At 39.6% G+C, this 17679-nt stretch overlaps 1 long non-coding RNA gene across 1 annotated transcript in view; it reads left to right on the forward strand.

Moving 5' to 3' along the window:
* LOC122458653 overlaps positions 1-17679 on the forward strand; it is a 34269-nt gene continuing 16590 nt past the window's right edge. The window contains exons 1-2 of the long non-coding RNA XR_006278761.1: positions 1-229; positions 6077-6209. This is a non-coding gene — a long non-coding RNA (uncharacterized LOC122458653). The remainder of the gene's footprint in view (positions 230-6076; positions 6210-17679) is intronic.

A 17679-nucleotide genomic window follows, 5' to 3' on the forward strand; every position in this document is an offset into this window, starting at 1 on the left:
CGCTGGAAGTGGCTGTTTTCCTGCCCGGACAAGCGTTCGCATTTTGCTTGTGACCTCAACCGGGGGAGCTTACTGAGCTCCTCGGAAAGGGGGCAGGAGTCCTGCTCACCTATCGGACTAGCCTTTGCATGGGTGCTTAGCCGCTTCTTGTGTTTTAACTCCAGGATCATTAACCTCCAGGTGAAGCTGTAAATGAATCGAACAATTTCAGGGGATACAAACTTCCAAGGTAATCACTCTGTTGGAAAAAAAAAACAATGGGAATGGCTGCTGTCGGTGCACTAATCCTCCCGCTTCCCTGGGCTGTTTTTTCCTGTTACCGATCCATCCCTGGGAAATCATTCATCGGGGCTGGGCACTGTTTATCTCAGCGTAGGCGACTCTCTTACAATACCTTGAATTCTTCACAGTAGACCCTACTATTTGTTAACACATAGAGCTGTGGAAGGAGCCCCAAGTGCCATATAAACGGCTGACAAGAACCGCAGCCACCTAGGGTCACGGATTGCTGCTGGCTTGAAAAGTGCAATACAGGAAATGATCAGGACCGAACCGGTTCAAAGAGACAATTATTTTTGTTTAGTTAGTTGAAACCATAAATAGAAACCCTTATTTAACCTAGTAGGTTCTTTGGGGCGTTCAGTTTTGCTGATTCCAGAGCACTTGGGATTCTGATACAAGCCCTTCTGTGTTTTCTTACCCAGAAAAAAAAAATAAGTCTGGGCTATTTGTACAAATGCTGTAAACCTTTTTAGAATATAAACCGTAAGATTATGCAGCCCCTAAACCGCTTTGAGCTGTTTTCAAGTTCTACATTAGAAACGCTGTTTTCCGTAAAGGTCCCTTACTAAAGTATTAATTGCCAGGATCCATGAAAGATTTGCAGATTTTACGATCATTTATGGTACGTGCAATAAAAACCAGGTGATAGGAGCAGACTGGTTCAAGGTGTAATGTAAAGATGTACTAGGTGCCCTTGGCAACTATCTGTGGGTGCTGTTTGTATTTGCAGAACACACCCTTCTCTGCAATGAACACTTCTGCAATCTTACCTGGAGTTTGGGTTGTTCATTTCCAGAGCCCTAGACAGCCACACAATGGAGCCATAGATTTCAGGCAAAGGGAATCAAATGATTCGAAACCAGTTCCAGTCCCCAGAATATTTCAAATTCAAGTTAGATCATTAAATCAAATTTGAAGAAAAGGAAACTTCAGCGTGAATTATATGATTCCCCCTTGTCGTTTAATAAACAAGCTGTGTGTAGTAACTTTGAGTATTAAAATCTTCCGTGCTCCTTCGCCCCACTTTAATACAGAAATTGCATTATTGCACCTCTACCAAAAAACAACAAAAACAACAAAAAACCCACCCCGATTATGAACCCCTCAAAGCCTAGAGACAGACTCCCCAAAGGACAGGACAATACTACAAGGATCTTGTTCTCACAAGAAAGGACGCTGGTGATCTTAAATGCATTTTTTGAAGATTATGCTAATGCCTGCAGATTACAAGAGTTTATTGTACCAACACCAAAACAAAACAATCTCAGGGCTGTTTCTTATGGCAATTGGTATTCGTATTTTTTAAGATTAATTTAGAATCCCTATTTTCCAGCATTAGCATCAGCTATCGAGGGGAAACCAGCCATTCCCTTCTTACCCTCCCCATTTTCTAACGTTATGAACTTTGAAAGTTGTAATTGTCACAAGACGGTTAATTAACTGCACTTCAACGCAGTGCAGTTAAAGTGTGACAAAGAACCAAATGTGCCAGAGCATGCAAACTTCAAGTTTTTCGGAAACCTATACATGCCACCTAGTGGGCACAACAGAAAACGATATGCCAGCTTTCTCAAACTCCCCAGATACTGCTCTATAGCTCCTCTTCCAGGCACACACACCAATAGCGTTCTAAGGGAAGTTAAATACCTGCTTAAAAGGGCACATTTTTATCATACATTGCCATTGATTTCATTCTAGAATCAAAAACAAATAGGAAGAAGCCCCAGTTCATAGTTTTCTCCATGGGAGAGTGAGGGAGCAGAAAGGAAGAAGGGAGGGGTCTCTATCTCCAGAGATAGATATAGATAGAAATGTACAAAGTCACACTCTATCTATATCTATCTATGGATAAATATACAGTCACAGTGTGTAGGAAAGCTATACAATATGACCTACAATGTAATGGAACCACTGAATCCTGTAATTTCCTGTTATAGCAGTTATAAGGGTTAAAAAAGAAAGCAAAATCCTGCAGTAGTGTAACAAAGTTACACCATTCTCCAGGGGCTGCAGAAGGAAACAGATTATTGGTCATTTAGACACACACTCATAAATAGACTATAAAACAGACTGAGGCCTCAGACCTGAAAGCATTTAAGTGTATGCCTAACTTCACCCATGTCAGTACTTCTGTTCGTTTCTTCCCCCCCAAAAAGTGTGGCTTCTGATGATGGAAATAATGGGGTCAAATTCTCATCTAGCATAACTATCATTAATATTAATAGCAGTGAAGTACTTGCATGGAGAATAGATCCATCACTTTTTTTATTAGATACCCCACAATACCAAATACTGTCCCTTGGAATAGTATTAATGAAGTAACATACCCATATAGTTTTATATAGAGAAGGACTATGGTGGAAGCAATTCTTCAAATAAAAGCAATTACAAATAATATTTAGATATAATCTGTTGATACTGTGGCTTCATCCAAGGAAGTCAATACAAACCAAATGGTATGGAGTATTTTATATAATTGTGTAAACAATAAAATCCACAACATTAATTCAAAATATTTAGCAAAATGTATATATATTAATTAAGATATTTGAATAGGTTTTTTTTCAAATTGTAAAATTGCACACTGATGTACAATTATTTTTATTTTAAATGCTTCAATATTTGATTTCTAAAAACACTGGCAATGCCATCTGCCAGAGATTATGTATTGTTTAGCCAATCTAATTATGTAGCTTTGTGTACACTTGAGCAAGCTGTAAAACACCTCAGGCTCACACACAAAAGCGATCCAAAGAGTGTGCCAAATATCTTTTGGATTAGACTTATTTTCAGTATAGATAAATACCTAGTTTATCCAGTGTGGATTGCATGGAAATTAGTCAGACTGAAATGGCTCAGGTAATTCCCCCATTACTGTTCTACTCTGCACTGGTTGCCTTTCAAACCTCCCATGATCTCCAGCTCATAGGAGTGGTGCTGGTAACTCTGGAGTACCAACCCAGAGAACACTGCAACTGAACCAGAAAAAAACAGCACCAGCACGGAAGCGTGGCAAAACTGCAACAGTCTGGAACAAATATTGTCAGGGATAGGTTTCAGAGTAGCAGCCGTGTTAGTCTGTATTCGCAAAAAGAAAAGGAGTACTTGTGGCACCTTAGAGACTAACAAATTTATTGTTCACACACTGAACTATTTGTGCTTAAACTGGTTCCATCTCACTGGCTCAATTAGGAATGATTCCTTATGTAGTGTAAACATGCCTTACAAAATTACTCTTTACTGACAGTCAAGTACGGCATTGTCTACACTAGAGAAATTAAACTGGTGAAAGACCCTAGAATTTTTGTAGAAGATTTTGGATCAACATACAAAAATTGCCCAAATGGTCTAGTAACCAGTTAAAACAAATGCCATTCAGTTAAAGCTTCACTGGTTCCTGTGAACCATTTTGCTGCCAGTATGGATGTCGCAAGTTGAAACAGTTCAATTTGTCTTCCCTAGCATTGTCTTGCAGCACATTATGAAGTCTCCCAGAATGCATTGCTTCTGGGAGCTGATCTGGGAATTGTGTGATTGGCTTTACAAGTGAAACAGTTTAGAACAATACTGGTTTGGACATGGTACAAAACAGACTAATTCAGCATGACTGGCATAGATGCTGTCATAAATATAAAGGGAAGGGTAAATACCTTTAAAATCCCTCCTCGCCAGAGGAAAAACCCTTTCACCTGTAAAGGTTAAGAAGCTAGGATAACCTCGCTGGCACCTGACCAAAATGACCAATGAGGAGACAAGATACTTTCAAAGCTGGAGGGGGTGGGGGAGAGAAACTAAGGCTCTCTCGGTCTGTGTGATGCTTTTGCCAGGAAATAAAAAGGAATGGCGTCTTAGAACTTAGTAAGTAATCTAGCTAGATATGCGTTAGATTCTGTTTTGTTTAAATGGCTGATAAAATAGCTGTGCTGAATGGAATGGATATTCCTGTTTTTGTGTCTTTTTGTAACTTAAGGTTTTGCCTAGAGGGATTCTCTATGTTTTGAATCTGATTACCCTGTAAGGTATTTACCATCCTGATTTTATAGAGATGATTCTTTTACTTTTTCTTTAATTAAAATTCTTCTTTTAAAAACCTGATTGCTTTTTCGTTGTTATTAAGATCCAAGGGTTTGGGTCTGTGTTCACCTATGCAAATTGGTGAGGATTTTTACCAAGCCTTCCCCAGGAAAGGGGGTGTAGGGTTTGGGGAGGATTTTGGGGGGAAAGATGTTTCCAAGCAGGTTCTTTCCCAGTTATATATCTGTTAGACGCTTGGTGGCAGCAGCAAATAAAGTACCAAGGGCAAAAGGCAAAATAGTTTGTACCTTGGGGAAGTTTTAACCTAAGCTGGTAAAAATAAGCTTAGGGGGTTTTCGTGCAGGTCCCCACAACCCTAGAGTTCAGAGTGGGGAAGGAACCTTGACAGATGCACTAAGCTGTTTGTAATTAAACTGGTTCAGTACAACCTGTTTAATTACAAAGGGTTCAGTTCTTTGGTACAGATCAGGCCTGAGTGTCAGCGATGGGCTTCATTGGTGCTGAATGTGAATTAACTGCAGACATAGACTAGGAAAACTGTTGTGCATAGTAACTGAGTAGTGTCCCTTTAAATAGTTTTGGAGCCTTCTAGTGGACCTCCCATTCTATTCTTATTGCAGAAGCCACCAAATCCTAACAGAAAAACTGTATATAATCACTATGTCTACACTGCACATTTATTTCCACCCTGTGTAGAGCAAATACTTGTGTAGCCCCCCTAGCATTCGAATGAACAGCGGTACAGACAGTGAGGCTTAATTTAGGTGAGTAGAGTGAAGACACGCCTGACAGGTATAGGGATGTACATGAGTGTATATCCTTCATGGCTCTCTAGTTGCCCAAACCATGTCTCCCTATTTACACTTCTACTTTTAGTTGTGTAGTGTTCCACTGCCTTCCCACTACTGGAGTCTTTTCCTGACTCAGGAAAAGACTCTGACAGCAGGGAAAGGCTCTGGCACGGGAGAGTCAGCAAGGGAAGCAGTGTGAAAAGGCTTAATCTTTCCCTGCTGCTTCCTCCCACCAGAGCCTGTCCTCACCACAAGTACAAGGGTCTGCCAGCTCTCCATTTCTAGAGCCCTTCCCCACTATAGGTAAGGACTCTGGCAGTGGGGAAAGGCTCTGGTAGGGAGTAGGCAGGAGGGAAGCAGTAGGAAAGACTCAATCTTTCACTGCTGCTGCTCCCTGGCAGAACCTTTCTTTGCCACAGTGAAGCCTTTTCTTGCTGCCTCCCACCCACCAGAGCACTTCAGTGACATGTGTGGATGTGGTGTGTTTTTCACTGCCGCATGTAGCTACACATATCCTGTAAGTGCTGTGTAATGTAAACATAGCCTATATGTAGCTAGGCCTTGTATGTTTGTATAGTTAGCAAACAATTATTTGGAACTCAGTTTTGTCCCTGGGGTTTCCTCATATTCTTAATGTTGTGTAGATAGCAAAGAGACACCACACCCTGTTCAGCAACATTTCAGAAACCACAGTTAAACTCTGTAGTATTATAATCTTCTGCTACCATTAGTAGTATAAAACAGTTTTAATTACTAGTGCGGATGGGAAAACACAGTACTATATAGGGGAAAGAACAGTATTTTCACAGCAGCATCTTGGTTTAATACTATTCTTTAATACAGATTGATGGGGAGCACACTCCCAGGTACATGGTCTGCTCCTCAGGTCTAACCCAGGATCATAGGTAAGCACTTGGGTCTGAGGTTGGGGTCTGTGTGTGGAAATAAATCCTGACATATCTTTTCAGGGTTCTGAAATGGAGACCTTTTGAGACCTATTATTCGTGCAACCTGTATGTATACAGCTGACCCACTGGAATAGAATGCAATCCCAGATTCTTCATCTGTTATCCTTCCTGACTCTAATGACAGAAGGTTGCAGTAAGAAATGAATTCCATTCTTCCCTTCCCCCACTTCCCCTTTGAAGAGCTGAATACCACAGCATCATCTCCTGGCTCCCCACTCCATGTAGCCTTGCATAACGTAGGGAATGGAAAAGTGAGGCACGTGACCCAATAACTGTAGCTGCCTTGCATGCTACTGAAGCTAAACCTTAGATTTGATCCAGTGAAATGTACTTTTGATTAAGCTTTTCAAGGAATTTTCTATTTTTAGAAGGTCTGATGTCTTAAATACTAAACAAAAGAGACATACAAGTTACTGATCATATTGAAATGGGAAGAAAAAATATGAGGGAAAGACAAATTGTATTCATGGTTTAGTAAGAGTGTCACTTATGATGCAAATAAGTACCTTTTGACTAGTATTGCTATATCATTCATGCATCTTCTGCTGCCTGAGATAATTGATTATTTTTCAATCATAGAGAATGTGTGGAAAAATTTTTGAAATAAATATATAGGACCTTGTGTGGGTCTAAACTAAAATGGTGACCATAGTCACAGAGTTAGGACACTTCAGAAAGCCATTGACTACTGGTGGGAATTGATCAATGACGCAGATAAGACACCCTTCATCTCTCTGCCCAAAAAAGGTAAAATTAAATATAGGTTCATTTGGTGGACTGAAGCAGAAGAAACTACAGGAAGAAAAAATACACATTTTCCTAACACCATCCCTATATATGCAGTAGCTTTGATAATGAAAAGTGACTTGCTGTGCAATAATTTTCACATCTTATATTTTGCTATAAAGTATGCATAATATAAACTCTATTTTATTTCTCTGTAAATGTCAGGAGAGCATAAATCAATAATAGAGTGGTAACTATGCAATTAACTCACGTCTCTCTCCTGTACCTTCATATTAGCATCACTGAGAGCGGTATCACCTTTTCATTGACCTCAGTGTAAGCAATAACATCCTTTTCTGTTAAAATTATTTTTTTTAAATGAACGTAATGCTCCTGAAAAGGGATGGATTGACAGCCCTGGAAACTGAAGTTCTCTAGCCGCAGACAAGGTACAGCATGGGCAGTAGTAGTACACATTTCTCCAAGCTGTCCACGCAGCTCTGTCTCAGAGGGCTGCAAATGAAGTTTACCATCCATTTTCCTTCAGTAAGACATAGAAGCATCATTGGCATCTTTGTTATGATATAACTCTGAGACATGTGGGATAGGCTCCCACATTCCTTTAATTAGTAGTGACATAAGTGATATTTGAACCATAGACCCAGAGGTGAAAGAGTCTTTATCCCATTTCCAATCCCCTGAGTAACAATTTGTAAGAAAGGGTTGTTTAACTAATACCAGTTCACAAGGGTGAACTTGAATACTCAAAAGAATTAAGGAAGTTGTATGGTAAATATGATATAATGAGTGGCCTCTAACAGAGTAGTGAGATCCTAGATGAGTTATGATTTCTGTGGAAAGTGGAGGAAAAACTATTCAGTGAATAGTTCAAATAGAGTTTCTTAAAAATAATATTATTAATATTACAAGTACATTTTCATGTGTGTGTTTTTCAACATGGTACAGTACTAATGGAGTCACCGTGGGTCTAGTGAGGGAAGGATGGTCCAGGGATAGCCTATGACTTGGAGATTTGGGTTTAAATCCCTCCTTTATCACAGATTTGCCATCTGTCCTTGAGCAAGCATCTCTGTACCTCAATCCCCCTGTGCAAGAGGGAGATGATAGTACTTCTTTTTCTCACAAGGGTGTTCTGAACATAAAGACTGTGAGGTGCTTGGACACAATGGTAACAGGGGAGCCGTACAAATACCTAAGATATGGTTGTTCCTGGATATTCCCCTAAGCATAAGTGTTTATAGGGTGCTTCCTTCTTCAAATATGGCTGCAGGAAAATGTTGGGCAATTTCTTAGAGGAGGGCTCCTATTCCAACTGTGATTTTTGATGTAGATGATATACTATTGTAGCTACTGTAGGTCCTGATCCTACTTCCACTGAAGCAATGGCAAGAGCAAGTGGGGAGCAGTGAGACATTTCCCCTTCTCCCTCTGCTTTGGGTAGAGTGCTCCCAAAAGATGCTCCTTTGCATTGACTGTACAAGGAAGGCACCCCCTTCCATTTCAGTGTACTCTAAAACCAGACAAAACTGTTGCAGACTTGAATAGGAGCAGGGTTAAGTCCATAGGCATTTGTAATGCTCCCCTCTCAATCATTTTAAAAAAGATAGATCTTGTGATCTGCAAATAGATTGTTAACTCCCATTCTCCCAAGGCTGATACAGGATATTTAGTAATGTGTTGGCAGTACATAGTTAAATGACAGGAACAGGGATTAACATTTGCAAAGCTGTTTAGGGGATTTAGACAAATATCTTTCATTAAAGCAATTGGAAGACGTGGGCTAACGCCCCTGAATGGTTTTGGAAATCTTAGTTTTTCTTTGTTTTGATGTAAACTCCTTGTGACAGGGTGACACTCCTGTCTTCTTCTCTGTCTACACAGACTCAAAGACCTTCAGTTGTTAGACACCCCAGTGCAGTTTTTTTTACCTTGGCTCCTCCCACCACCTTATTGAACCATACACCATAATTATTGATGGTTTCAGTTTTACCGAGAAGGAGAGGAAAGGAAAGAGCTGTCTCTACCTAGAGATCTGTGCTGGCTCTGGCTCTACAAGCCTGCCTGCCTCTCCCCTGCACTTCCTTCCTTTGTAGGGTGGGGCAATCCCCTTTTTAACCTTTGTCCCAGGTGGCCAATTTTTTTTGGCAATGCCCAGTTTTGCCAAAAAAGTGGGGCATGCCCCCTTAGTGGGGCACAGAGAACCATTCAAGAGTGTGGAAAGTTGGCAGCACCAGCCCTGCATGGTGGGGTTCGGGCAAAGCATGACACCAGGCAGCTCGGGCCACCCCTTGCGGTGTGTGTGTGGATCCCCTAAGGTCAGCCTCACATGTTGGAGGGGGCTCAGGCAAGCAGCTTGTGCTAGCCCCATGCATGGGAGGGTGGGAGGATTGGGCAAGCAGCTTGGGCTGGGGAGGGCAGGGACTTGTGTGAGCCTCACATGGTGGCCCTTTTCCCTTTGGGAAATATGGTCACCCTATTCCTGGGTCTTCTTATACCTCCTTTGTTAATGGGACAATTTGCTCATTAGTCCTGCCCCAGCCCATTCTAAATCTCTAGTCAGGCCCTGTCTGCACCCTGTGCAGAATTAATTGGTGTTTAAGTGACCAGAGTGGTGGCTCATCTATTGGTTCCCAGCACTTTGCCATACACTTATATTTTGGAGAGGGAGAAAGTCTCTGTAAAGAAAGTCCTCTCTAAAATATACACGTTTCTTATACCCACTTTTCCATCCAAGGTAAGAACAGCCTGCTGCATGAAGACCAAACCATTGTTATGTCTCCAGGTCTGCCTCAAATCACCTTTCTATATACCCATATAATTGATCACATCCTGAAAAGCTCACTAGCACCAGAGTCTAAAGTCAATATCCCATTAGCTATTAGTACTCCAGGCATCAAGTATATACAGTTAGGTCAATCTTCTGAAATACCTTTTGCTATACCACCTGTATTTCCTCATTGTGGTCCAGCAAGGACACCACTCTGAGACTTTCAGTTCCCCAGCCGTTACCTCTCCTGAATGGAGACATGTAGCTCTCCCTACAGGTTGCACAGTTCCCTATCCTTTCTAAGCCGCACAGTTCCCCTCCGACACTGTGATATTCCCCAGCAAGACAGACTTTCTAAGCTGACCTGCTTTGTCTTCTCTTCAGAGGCACTATACATCATAATTACCTAAAGTTATAAGTTAGCACACAGCCCTTTCTAAGCAAGCACATTTATTCTTAAGGTAAAGCATTTCAGATACATCATATTAAAACAATGAAGAGCCATAGGAATGTTAATAAGCTTACCAGAGATCAGCCCAACCCTGAAAAGGGCTCTGGCAGGTGAACGGTCCTTCAAATCCCACCACGCGATTTTTGTGTGGTTACAAGTACATAACTGCTTTGGCTCAGAACAAGCACCCCCCCAGAGAATCTGTGAGTTCCTTCTTTATACAGTGGTGGTGAGGGGGGTTGATCTGTCCTCATGTAACAAGTGATCAGCAGAGAAAAGGTCTCCTCCTCATTCCCACTTTACGTTAAAAAGTTCACTTTGCTTAAATTAGTCTTTTAAAGCTGATAACACTTCCCAGGGTTTACATTAGTCAGGTCTCCTCCCTAGAGTGGTTACATATAATTCCAAAATAATATATACACATTTTCATTCTTAATACAGTGAATTCCTAAGATCCTTAAACTTAATTAAATAAGGTTTAATTTAATTCAATAAGGTTTGTTCAGGATATTGATGGAAATTGCCATATCTGTCACACAGATTTCCTCCAAGGTATTCTCATGAGTTGCTATCTCCTCTTTCTTTTAAGTTTAACCACTGCTGAGGTGTCATCTAACTAACAACATACAGGAAAACATAGGATATATTTACACAGCAACTCGACATCGATGGCTGGCCCGTGCCACTGACTCAGGCTTGGGCTGTAGGGTTGTTTCATTGCTATGTAGACTCCTGGGCTCAGGTTGGAGCCTGAGCTCTGGGATCCTCCTACCTCACAGGGTCCAAGAGCCTGGGCTCCAGCCTGAGTCTGGAAGTCTATACAGCAGTGAAACAGTTCCACAGCCAGAGCCCTGTGTGCCCAAGTTAGCTGGCATGGGCCAGCTGCAGGCGCTTAGTTGCTGGGTAGACATATCCAGAAAAGTGACAGCATAGTGATCTTTGTATGTTTTTTGCACTATTTAGTGATGACCTGGGAGATGACTCAATGAGCTAAAGCTCCTCAGATGTTTCTACTACCTTTTGAATAGTCCTCTGGATTCCACATCCTGCGACAACCGCTGCGTTTGTCTGGGTTTCCATTTAATTTCATTTAACTTCATTCATCCTTATGTTAAAAACACTCCCCCTCAAACTTTGAGTTCATAAACATTCTGTTCATTGAGTTCATAAACCATAACTAATAAATGTGGCAGATGTAGGTCAGGTAGGAGCAAAAAGTGGGTCCATAGCAATGGCAGATCACATAATATCTTATTAAAAGACAGCAAGTTAGTGAACTCATTGGCAAAATCTACTATAGGGACAAATGTAATGCTGGCTAACCCTCAATAAGTTTAGAGGTTCAATTCTGACAAGCACCCACAACTTCTCTGAGGCTCTTGGGGTCATCAATTGTTTTAAAAACATGCTCTCTTGTGAAATTTCTGCTCTTCTTGCTTCCAGACAGTCCAGAAATGCCACAAGAGGTGCTGTCTCTCTCATCAGAACATCTGCTTCTGTCTGTAACCCGGAAGTGGAGAGGGGAATAGAAACATAATAATGAAAATAATAACGGGGGGATTTAACTATACATTTTTGAATCTGCAGAAAAAATCTGGGTCATGTTTCAGGTGAGGATGTAGATTGACTCTTACTATATTTAAACACATTTGCACCTACCTAATTAAAATCTGGGCCCAGTTCCTACTCCCACTAAAGTCAACGACAAAACTCTTATTGATTGTATGTGGAGCAGGATAAATTCCTTTTCTCTGTGTGGAGGAACCTGAACTTGTCACATTGAATGCACTTACAAATTGTTTTCAGGCATATATTTCAACACATCAGCTATTGGTTTTTATAACCCAATCCTGAGGAGTACAGATTGCCCTCACTCTTCACTAATTCTAAGGAGCTGTAGTGAATGGAAGATGAAAGCTAACAGAAACCTGGAGAATTATGCTTGCTATAGTCCAGCTCCAGTACATTTTACTTATGCAAAAAGTCCTTATTGGCTTCAGTGGGAATTTACATGTGAATAAATCAAGACAATTTGGGGCCTAATAAAAAAATTGGAGAATATGAGAATGTAGGATGCGATTTGTAATGTAGCCAAAGGGAGTTAGGCACCCAACTCCCATTGAAATTCAATGTAGTCACCTAACTTCCTTAAATCTCTGCTGTAAGGTATCAATATCTATATTTCAAAAGCCTTTGAAGACCATAATGGTTAGTGTGGTCTGAAAGTCTAGACAGAGAGAGACGCAGTTAATAGGAAAAGAAATAACTGAAGCTATTAAATAAACATGTTTTCTATGAATTTCAGTGTTACAGTCAGGATGGTAGAAATGTAAGGCACCATTAAAATATGTTCACAATCAGAGAAAAGCTATGAAAACACTATCAAATGGTAAATAATGTAAGTGAAAAGAAATTGCTGAGCTGTATTTCTCACAGTAAACACTAGATGGCCATATGGGCTTTTTCTTGTGTTTGTCATCTTTTAGAAGATAATGATTAGCAAGTCTTCAGGATGACCGACCATAAATAATATTGTGTTAGGAAATTCCTCTCAGGAAATGTAATGCCTGTTGTGCTGATTGGTGATATAGTAGGAGTTACACAATTGTATACTGGAGCTGAGTATTACAAACTGTGTCCCACATGAAATCGAGCAGAAATAATTCTTACAAATATCCTAATATGGAGGAAAAAATGTTTAAAGAAATATGTATAATTAACCTTCCAAGGTACATCTTGTGCTGAGACATGACCAGGAAAGAATTTTCTGTAGTATCTGGCTGGTGAATCTTGCCCATATGCTCAGGGTTTAGCTGATTGCCATATTTGGGGTCGGGAAGGAATTTTCCTCCAGGGCAGATTGGAGAGGCCCTGGAGGTTTTTCACCTTCCTCTGTAGCATGGGGCATAGGTGACTTGAGGGAGGCTTCTCTGCTCCTTGAAGTCTTTAAACCATGATTTAAGGACTTCAATAGCTCAGACATAGGTGAGGTTTTTCGTAGGAGTGGGTGGGTGAGATTCTGTGGCCTGCGCTGTGCAGGAGGTCGGACTAGATGATCAGAATGGTCCCTTCTGACCTTAGTATCTATGAATCTATGAATCTATGACTGAGAGATAGTTTTATGGCATGAACAAATGTCCATAGCATATTAGTAATCTCTCTCCTGAAAGGCATTTTAGAACATCAACTCCATATCAGGAGCATGGATGCACTATGGTCATTTTAGTTCAAAATTAAGGGCATTCTTAACTGGTTTCATTATGCTTTATCACATTAAGCAGCCTGTATAATAAAATCAGCTTGCACAACAACTGACAATACAAATTGGTTTTATTTTGAACCTCTCTCTCTCTCTCTCTCTCTCTCTCTTTTTTTTTTTTTTTACAAAGACCAAATTCAATTATTTTAAATATTTCAAGTGTCTCGTGTGATTATGTACTAGTTTGGATGATCTTAAATATAGTTTTTAAAATTAATTATTTTAAGATTAATTTAACGTAACAAGCTGAAATCAAACAATGTCCTACTACTGTATCTAGAATTTCTCATATGTTCATTAAAAAGAAAACTGTTCCCTTGAGCACAAGGAAAAAGGTATCTAATCTGACATTTGACCTACTGTTACTTAACTCATAAAAACCAAATGCAAATAAACTCTAAATAAAAATTGAGTTAAAAATAAGGATGTATATCTACGAGGAGAGGAAATTAATGAAACGTGTTTTTTTTAAATTTCTAACACTCTGAGGGCCAACAGGGAGAAAACCACCATGAGCTAACCTCCCACTCCACAGAATTTAAACAAGTCCTCAAGACATTAAGAAAGCACACTCGGTGTTACAGTTGATGGTTTATTTTTTCATGGGATAACTGAGCTGTAGGGAATACTCAGGGGATGAAATTGTTTCTGCTACACTTGTTGTTTCTTTTATAATCAGGAAAAGAAGCATCATAAAATGCCATAACTTTGACCTTAGACTGGTCAGAAGCTTGACTGCTCTAATTAAAAAGTGAATGTTCCCAATGTTTTACCGAATAAAGCCCTTTTATAACAAATAACCTTTTGATGGGGAAACCACACTGTTTGTACACCAAAAGTAATTTCAAGGCTTATGTTGAGTCAGGGCCATGTTAAACACATGCTGGAGCTTCTTGCCCTTCCCCTCTCTTTACCAAAGAATCAAAACAGATGTATTTCAACAACTAGCTTGTACAAATATTCTTCTGTACATTTAACTATTGTTTGAAGAGACAACATCTCTTCTAATGACACATTTTTAGAAGTACTATACATGCTTACATTCTGGTGCAATAGTTAAGAACTCCATAAGTAAGGTTGTGACACATTTACCACTATTAACCCAATTTTTTCACCCCTTTGTGTTTAAATTTCACAGAAAAGCTCCCTTAAGCCTGAAATGTCTCATGCTTATTCTTAAATCAGAGAGAAGCAATTTTTTAAAGTTTGAGGTTCCTCAGTGGAGTTATTTTTGAGTTAAGAAACTCAAAAAATACATGGCTATAATCTTTTTTGAAGAAACAAACACACACACAACTAATGCTAGTAATGGCTCCAGTCCTGCTCCAAAAGAAGCTAATGGAAATATCCAAACAGTATCAGTTCCTAGGTGCTGCTGTATTTATCCCCGTAACCAGGACAGTGCCAGTGCATTGTAACAAAGATTTCAATCCTGTGTACCATAGAAACTGCAGCATAGCAACTTGCAAGCCTTAGTAATGTAATATATATTATATTGTATATATTAATATAACGAATAGGCAAACCTCTTTGAAATGGCTAGCCATGACTATAGGTATTTTATACCATTAAAACATATTAAAATATATTTTAATTATATAAAGTTCTGTGTATAGTTTATTGTAATGGATATGTAACTCACACACCTTTTGGGTGTGGTGTTCTATCCCATCTAGTGGCACCAAGACCACCAAGAGATTAATGAGTGTGCTCTACACTACAGCCTTAGCTAAAGGCCATATGGCATTTAGCTCATGCAGTAGACAATAGAGGCTCATGTATTTAGCTGCAGAGGTCCCAGGGTTGATGCCGACAACTGGGGTCTGTTGGTGTTACAAGTGGGGGCTGGTCCTGTTATATTCAGCTGTGGGTTACACCAGAAAGAGCAAATACATCTCTCCATACCAGCACAGCTCCATCAGCTGATTTGAAAGAGCTCTGTTCCTTTGTATCACATTTGAGGAGATGCTGGGATCTCCTGTACCTTGTGCTCTGTAACCAAGGACTGGGTTTATAGTTAACCTCTGTGCACAGGTGCCAGGGAACTAAAGGGTAACACTGCATGTGTTCTTTCTGTACTTGTGCTCCTTTGCAGTGCATGGCAAAGTATGACATTTCAAGCCCCGTTCCACAGACATTCACCCATTTGAATTGAATGAGACTACTCTTGTGTGTAAAGTTATGGACAATTTATAGGTAAGCATTTGCAGGACAGGACTTACAGGCAAGGAACTATCATTACACATGGAGTGTTATCTGTGCTCCTAAACTCCACTCAGTGGTGGGATGTCAGCCTTTCAGCCTGTAGTCCTCATTCATTGTAGATGTTGACATAATACACTGGGGATGTGTGCAGACTTGTACTTTCACTGGGATCAGAAAGACCAAGAAAAAATGATCCAGAAAATAACTAAAGAACAAGAAGGATTCTCACTGAAATTATATTTTTTTCTTTTACGATAAAGTTCTAATCCCCTAGCAAAGGAAATTGACCACAAACTAAATGTGTTAAAATAACAGTAAGGACCTTACTTAAACATATACACATATGCATAAAAATCAGAGTTAAGAAATTTGAGACCCTGTTGTTTGACCTTACATACTATGTTATATGTATTCTTATTTTAATACTTGGAACAATAGTGTTAATTAGGGGCAGCTTGGGAAAATGTAACTAAATTTCATGGCTTATGGGAGACTTAAAATCAAATTCAATATACTTTCAACTTTGTTTGCCTCTGCATGTACTTCAGCTTAATTGATAGAAATGGTACTTTATGAGTTTTGTATATGAAAAGTTTGTACAAAGTAATGTAGTGGATCACTGAAATACAAATATTTTAGTTACAGGCAGTTACTAATGAGTACAGACAATTTGTATAAACACACACATAGATTGCAACTACAGAGACTTAACATAAGTAATTATTCACTAAATATACTTTTTATTATAATTTTAGGGCTCAATTCTGCTCACTTTATGTACACTGAATAGTCTCATTGGCCAGATTTCTAAAGGTATTTAGGCACCTAAATATGGAGATAAGAGCCTAGTGGGTTTTCAGGTGTTAGAGACTAACTCCCACTGAAATTAATGTTGCACCAATGCCCTTCTAGGCAGTTTTCAAAAGCCTAATAGGCACCTATCTACACCACTAGGTGCCTAAGTACCTTTCCAAATCTGACCCTTAAACGTCAATAATTTCAATGAAACTTGTGCTCAGAAGTATTTTGGGCCAATTTTTAGAGGTATTTAGGTAGATAGGAACCTAGTGGAATTTTCAAAAGTGCATCGGCACCTAAGTCCCATCAAAATTGATAGAACTTATATGCTTAGGTGTTTTGTTTTTTTAAAATCTATCTAGGTCTAACCGCATATTAAGTGCCTAAACACCTTTAAAAATCTAGCCCTTATGAATTTATGATAATTTCACCTGTAGACACCTAAATATGGATTTAGGAGCCTATGATTATGCTCTTATTTTTGAAAAATTTGGCCAGTATCAGGAAAAACCTCCTGAGAGTGAGATCAATAAAACAGTGGAATAGTTTCCCAGATGAAGTTATGCAATATTTAAAATTATATTGGGCAAAGCACTGTTTTGTAAGGAACAAACCTTTATCATTTGGGGAATGGACTAACTCTAGAAATTAGAGATGGAAAAGACTGACGAGAGTGGGATAGGAAGATGTCATGGCCAACATCTCTCTTAAATGTTTACATTTGATATCTTCAATATTCTATGTCTCAGATATTATATTCTTTGTCCTTACAAGTTAGCAAAAGTGTCAGGGTCCAGTCAGCCTCCTTGAGGTCTATGGAAGTCAAGGACACTCATCATCTTTTAAGAGGCACTTAGCACCTCGCAAAAAGAAAAGGAGTACTTGTGGAGATTTAAATAAATAAATCTCCCCGCTGTATTTTCCACCAAATGCATCCGATGAAGTGAGCTGTAGCTCACGAAAGCTTATGCTCAAATAAATTTGTTAGTCTCTAAGGTGCCACAAGTACTCCTTTTCTTTTTGCGAATACAGAGTAACACGGCTGCTACTCTGAAACTTAGCACCTTGCAAGATTGAACCTGAGGTTAATTAAGGAGAGCAATGGCCATACCACTAAAACAGACTATTGCCAAGGTCAAGTGTACATCATTTCTAATTTGGTACGTCGGGGATACATTGTGAAGTTTTGGGTAAACCCAGACTTAGAGGTAGTCCACAACTCATACTATTTATACTTCTCACCTTTCTGAAGAAGATGTCCATTTCTTTTTCAGAGCTGTAATGTAATTCCCAGAAACAAAAATGCAGTAGGCAATAGCGCCAATGATGTTGATTTGGCAGCCTGGTGAGTACATGGGTATAAGGGAAGAGGTTGC

This window comes from Dermochelys coriacea, chromosome 2, assembly GCF_009764565.3.
Source record: "Dermochelys coriacea isolate rDerCor1 chromosome 2, rDerCor1.pri.v4, whole genome shotgun sequence".
Taxonomy (NCBI): Eukaryota; Metazoa; Chordata; order Testudines; family Dermochelyidae; genus Dermochelys; species Dermochelys coriacea.